This window comes from Penaeus chinensis, chromosome 39 (assembly GCF_019202785.1).
Source record: "Penaeus chinensis breed Huanghai No. 1 chromosome 39, ASM1920278v2, whole genome shotgun sequence".
Lineage (NCBI taxonomy): Eukaryota > Metazoa > Arthropoda > Malacostraca > Decapoda > Penaeidae > Penaeus > Penaeus chinensis.
In genome coordinates, this window is record NC_061857.1 from 5,913,442 (window position 1) to 5,920,625 (window position 7,184).

Consider the following 7,184-nt stretch of genomic DNA (forward strand, 5'->3'; position numbering starts at 1 on the left):
CCCCCACCCTCATCCCTTACATGGTTTTAGAACTTAAGGGTTTAACCAGAGAAAACGGCAGTGAGATCGCGAACAACCGAAGTATCAGGTAGTTTGATGAGCAAGCGATATATTCATATGTGGACACCTACCACCTACAGCCGGCAGAGTTACCAGATGCTCAGAAAATGTGTACGTTTAAGAAGCCATTTAACTTTTGTCTTAGGCTTTTTAATCTAGAATAGGAAAATGAGAGGAAAATCGATAATTACGGTGAAAATGGTTTAAGAATTCCCAGGATTTATTACGTAGAAATGTACCGTATAACGGATAACCCCACATGGCTTCTGATGGCCTGCTCTGTCTAGCAGAACTGCGCGCCAGAACGTTATGCTTAACCCACACGCCCAGCAGTCAGTCAGCCTCCCCATACGGACACTAAGCAGGCGAATATGTAGGAGAGTCATTTTTGTGTGAATGGGCGAGATATAACATCCATATTTGCCGTGCTTCGTCCACAAGCTTCGTTAACTGTGAGTAGAGTGCTCGGAAATCCGTAGGGGGGTAATATTTACTCAAAACGGGAATGCGAAAGTGATTTAGAACGTGTTACAAATAGTACATTATTAGTAGTGCTATAATGTATTACCATCGGTAGTGGATGGTTATAAGGAGTACATTATTATTCAGTCGAACATTATTAAGAGTGCGTTATCAGTGGTGCGTCATTAGTAGTATATCATCATTAGCGGTACATTTGGGACTGGATTGAAAGGAGATACAACAGTGCAAAATATATAGGTCTTAGTTTTTGCATAACACCCTGCAAAACAAAACAAAACAAAAAGCTTTTCATCTTATCATTTTGTATTTTCTGTTTGAGTAAGATACGTGTTATAGATGGATAAACGAAAAAATATGTAAGAAAATGTAATTACTTCTTTGTCATCATAATCCATCTACATTGGCTTTATAATCTTAATGATTAGTCACGACTGTTATTCAGGAAATGAGTTAAAGTCTTGCCCAATGAATGACATTAATTAGTATTGAAAGAATTATTTACTTATCTCCGCGAGATTTTCAATCCAGGGCAGCTGTTAATCAGGCCCTCTGTATGGTATTATTAGAAATTCATTAGCGATACATTGATATTAGTTGTACAGTGTTATTATTGAGGCGGAGGAGTTAATTATTAGTAAATAATTAGTATTGCATGATAATTGCACTTTATTATTATTAAGACATAGGAGTACATTATTAAGAGTAAAAAATATCATTAAGATCTGTTAGTACATCCATAAGGCAATACTAGTGCATTAGCATCAGTGATATATTATTAACAGTACAGTATTAGTGCATTCATAAGCTATTAAAAGTAGTGCATTAGCATCAGTAATATGCTGTATTATTAACAGAAGTATATTGTCAGTAGTACATTATTGCCAGTCATATGCTAACAGAAATACATTATTAATGCATCTATAATACAGTAACAGTACATTATTATTAGAGCATTTCACTTTTATGGCAACATTGTTCTTGCTGATCAGTCGTCGTGTTTAACGGCAATGTCTAGTGCTTGATTTGTTTTTAAAAAAATGTCATATTCGTCATGGTAAAAAAAAAAAAAAAAAAAAAAAAAAAAAACGGAAACTGGTTATTTTTGGTAACAGAGAATTTATTTTCGTTGTGTGAAGGCAGGAGATTTTTTTTGTAACTAAAGTTATTTTGATTATGTTAAGTGCAAGTGTTTTCCAGTTTCAAATGTTGTTTTATTGTATTATTTTTTTACGTTTGACAAGATTTAATGAAACATTTTTTTTTTTAGATCAACAGTCACCGCGTATCTCCGTGTTTTAGATAATAACTTCTATTTATTTATTTATTTATTTGCTGTTTACGTGAATATCTATCTATTACTGTATCTATGTATCTATTTTGCCGTTTATCTATCTTTCATCTATATATGGTGTGTATGTGTGTATATAAAAAGAGAGAGAGTGAGTGAGTGAGTGAGTGAGAGAATGAGAGTGAGTGAGTGATTGAGTGAGTGAGTGAGTGAGATAGAGAGTGAGTGAGTGAGATAGAGAGTGAGATAGAGAGTGAGTGAGTGAGTGAGTGAGTGTGTGAGTGAATCTGACCCTAATGATAACCTTTTGCCTGACCTGTACTCGGACCGTGGCCTTATCAGAGGGCCGAGAGGATGATCAAATCGAACATCCATCCCACTCATCCAATTACCCGCTCCATCCACCAACTTCATCCACCCGTTTCATCCACCTGCTTCATTCATCCAGTCCATCCACTCATCACCACCCACCAACTTCACACACAAACTTCACGTACCCATTTTTATCCACACCGTTCACCCACCCACTTCCTGCACACTTTCCACCCACCCGGTCCATCCACGCGCGGTTCCCCTCTCGCTCACGCACCCTGGACAGCGCGTCTTTATCAGCTGTTATCGCTCTTGATCGGAGGCGAAGCGGTCTGCTCGGTCTTTCGAAATCTCTTCTGGGTCCTCCCTTTAGCTTCGTTCTGGGGGATTTTGTTGGGTATTGTGATTGCTTATCAATACGGGCGCGCGTACACACACACGCGGACGCACAGGCACGCACACACATGCATGTACGCGCACGCACGCACGCACACACACACACGCACACGCACACGCACACGCACACGCACACGCACACGCACACGCACACGCACACACACACACACACACACACACACACACACACACACACACACACACACACACACGCACGCACGCACGCACGCACGCACACGCACACACACGAACACGCGCACGCACACACACACGCACACACATGTATATGTATATATATGTATGGATATATATATATTGTATAAAATATCTATATATAATGTATAATATGATTATAATATATAAGATATATATATAATATATATTATATACATAATATATAATATATAATACGTATAATATATATATATATATATATATAATGCATGTATGTTTATGTATGTTTATTATATGTATATATACATATACATATTTATATGTATATATATGCATATATGTATGTACATGTGTGTATATATGCATAAATGTATGTATGTTTATGTGTGTATATGTATATAGATATGTTTGTATATATGTAAGTATCCATGTATGTATTTACATATACGCACATATGTATATGTGCGTATGTATGTAGATATGTATGTATGTATGTATGTAGATATGTATGAATGTAGATATATAAGTATATATATGTACGTATGTATATGTTCATATATGCATATATATGTATACTCATGTATATGCACAGACAGACACACACACTCACACACACACACACACACACACACACACACACACACACACACACACACACACACACACACACACACACACGCGCGCACGCACGCACACACACACGCACACACGCACACACGCACACACGCACACACGCACACACACACACACACACACACACACACACACACACACACACACACACACACTGCGCGCGCGCGTATATATATGTGTATATAAACACATGCATGTATGTGTATGTATATGGATGTGTATGTCTATATATGTTTATATATATGTAATGTATGTATGTATATGGATGTGTATGTCTATACATGTTTATATATATGTAATGTATGTATGTATATTACTTATATTGTATATATATACACATTATGTATAGATATATGCATGCAGACCCCCCCCCCCACACACACACACGCACACACACACACACGCAGACATAAATGCAGAAAGTGGGCGTGGCTACAGAACTCTCACGTGATTGTAAGGTCCAGCGAAAATAGCCCGTAGTGGCGTCTCAGTGTTTAAGACGATCGAGGGTAAGGCAGCACGGTCTGGCAGGTTTCCTAAGGGAGTCAGCTGGCATTGACAGTAACGGCATAAGCGTCTGTAACTCTCGATACCCGTTGTCTGTTGGGTATAAGGATTTTGATAGATTGGGTAGAGAGTAGAGTTCGATGTATTGTATGTAGTATGTACTTTGTTTTTTTTAAATACTATGTTATTGATTGCCATTTGTTTCTCATTTAGAGATCTGAGGGAAAGGGGGATGCAGACAACTGCATGTGGGTTAGTACTGTGATCTCCCAGATAATCTCTCAGCCTATCAACCTGTCTAAAAGGAGATTACAGTCAACACACTTATATAACATTCGAACACCTACGTCGCCAAGTCTGGTTCTATTCCCAACGGTTACTGTGTGCCCAAGGCCTATGGGGTCCCTGTATTTTTTTTTTTTTTACGTTTTCGATAACACGAGGGGGGGGGGGGAGGTCCAAGGTGAAGGTCATTGGGGGTTGGGGGGGGGGGGTGAGAGGTTGTGAATCATATTTTTCTGGTATGGTAAATGGAAGGACAGATATGACTATACATCACCTCAAAAATATATGTACGTTTTTTGTGCCTTTATTTTCATTATTTTAATTATCCTTTCCATGTTCTTCATGGTGAAAATCTGATTTACGGTTAATTATCTCGATCATAAGCAAATGGCTTTAGGGAAAACGATGATATTACTGCCAGAAGATGAACTTTCAAAGGATCTGAACATCTTGTTTATGTTCATTTTTGTTCATTCCAGGGCGATCGACTCAGCAAATGTTTTCATCCTGAACAGTTCAACCTCTCCTGTTCTTCGTCCGAGGTAAGAGAACAGTGTTACCAACACCATCTAACACTTGTTATTCTTTTTATATAATACTATACATTTCGATAACGGCATCTCTTCTTCAAGGCCGTATTAGGAAAACACATCACATTCCCACTAACAAAAATCTTCTATACATTTCAAAATTATTCCCCAAACTTAATTGTCACCTTTAACACGCTTTTATCACTCTATGGATTTTATATGTTAACGACCAACCGCATGGAAATAAATAATTGTTCTAAGAATAAACTGTAAGCACGTTGTTTATTATTCTCCGTTGTTATCAACACAGCCAAAGAGAACCTTGAACTTCTTAGAGATAACAAAAAAAAGTGTTCTTCTGAAGCATCTGTTCTCTCTCCCAAATGTTATAATTGAGTGTTCATCCATAGACTGCGTTTATGTTATCAGTGTGACGATAAAAGCTACTGTTATCGGCGCTACTTGCTTTTTTTTTTTTTTTGTCTGCTTTACCTGGTGTAGAGTGAGATAAGCTCTTTATGGGTCTTGAGAAAGTATGATCAATGTATTACAACATGCACACTACCCCACACACACCCTACAACCCTCGTGCACACGCATACGTACATACGTCCAACGTGAACAATAAAAGTGATATATTATTAAGTGAAAATGGCATATTCTCAGTGACGGTCCCCTTAATGTTACTGTTATGCAATAGTAAAAGCAGTAGTTACAGTAAGGATAATCATAATGATAAAAGTAATGATGGTGATGGTCAGAGTAATGGTAATAATGATTATGATAGTAATGGTGATGTAATAGCTGTAATAAGATGATAATGATAATAATAATGATAATGATAATACTAATAATGATGAAAAAATATTAATAAGCATCATCATAATGATACTACTCGTATTACCAATAATAACAAGAACAATAATAAATGTAATAGTAATAATGGCAATGATAATAATTATATTGACATATTTGGTAATAATACTGATAACAGTTAATTATGGCATGGTAATGATAATGATAATGACAACGAAGATGATAATGAAAATAATGTTAAGAATAATAACAAAAGTGTTACAAAGACAATCCTATTAACAAAAAAAGATAATGATCACGGTAAAAAAAATTAATATGTTGGGGATAAGACACCTCCTTTGTAATAATAATGGCAAAAGGACAATAAACTGAAAAGGGAGTTAAAAGTAAGGTTTTAGAGCGGGCTGGAGACCGTGCGAAGGGTGGTGGGAGATGAAGAACAAGGTAATAAGGGAGTTTGGAGAGGAAGTGTTAGGTGAAACATCTGGCAAGGGAGCTCCTAGACTTGGTGGTGGAACGAAGAGGTGAAAAAGGGGATAAAAGAAAATAAAAGAGGCAAAGAACAGATGGGAGAGATCTAGTTTGCAGGGAGATGGAGAAAAGTGGGAGAGAGGAAACAAGTGAGGAGAAAAAGGAAGAGGCTAAGGCGAAAGCGAGTGATAGAAGGAAAGTCGAGGATGAGCTAGAAACCCGGGGAGGGGGGAGGGAGGGAAAAAGAAATTTGTTTAGAATATCCAGAGCAAAGGACAAGGCATCCAAGGATTTCACCCACATCAGACAGCAAGTTCTGAATGAGGAGGATAAGATCAATAAGAAGTGGTCAGGATATTTCGGGCATCAATTAAACGACGAAAATCCAGGACAAGAGTTTGGAGATGGAATTCCAAATCAAGGTGTAACCTCAGGCAGAACTAGATAATAAGTAAAGAATGCTTTGAAGAAAATGAGAAACAATAAAGCCACAGTACCAAACCACATTCCGGCAGAAATGTGGAAGAGTTTAGAAGAGGAAGGAGTAGACATGGGGAATCTCATGCTAAAGATCTATCAGGAGAGGCCATTAGAATGAAGAGATGATGTGGCAGTAAAGATATACAAAGAGTTGGGAGGCATCCAGGAGCGTGCAAACGAACGACATGAAAATTTGGGAAAGAATAATGGAGAGTAGGCTAAGAGAAGAAACAACCTTGGGAGACAAGCAGATTGACTTCATGCCTGGTAGAGGGACGACAGACGCGATCTTTGCACTTAGATGATAGAAAGGCACAAGGGAAGAGGAAGGGTTTGCATATAGTCTTCGTGGACTTGGAAAAGGCGTGTGATAGAGTGTCTAGGGAAGAAGCATGGAAAAAAGGGGTAGCAGAAAAGTACGTGAGATTAGTCCAGGATATGCAGGATGGAGGAAAAACGAGAGTAAGGTGCACTGTGGGAGTCACAGGTTGGAGACCTGTAAGAGTGGGATTACATCAGGCTTCTTCCTTAAGCCCTTACCTTTTCGATAACGGCATAGTTATCTGCTCTAACAACAGAAGAGAGATCGAAAGGAAATGAGAGTACTGGGCAAAGGCTTTAGAAGACAGAGGATTGAAAATCAGCAGGAATAAGACAGAATATTTAAAGTTTCTGTGATGCAAATGAGGAAGAGATTGGGATGCTTGAAAACACCTTTGAAAGAGTCGGAACCTTTAAATACCTTGTTC

At 38.1% G+C, this 7,184-nt stretch overlaps 1 protein-coding gene across 1 annotated transcript in view; it reads left to right on the forward strand.

Annotated features, from left to right (window-relative positions):
- Window positions 1-355: 355 nt before the first annotated feature.
- LOC125046722 (glycerol-3-phosphate acyltransferase 3-like) overlaps window positions 356-7,184 on the forward strand; it is a 16,463-nt gene continuing 9,634 nt past the window's right edge. The window contains exons 1-2 of the mRNA XM_047644621.1: window positions 356-512; window positions 4,618-4,680. The gene's annotated coding sequence lies outside the window, so the exon portion shown is untranslated. The remainder of the gene's footprint in view (window positions 513-4,617; window positions 4,681-7,184) is intronic.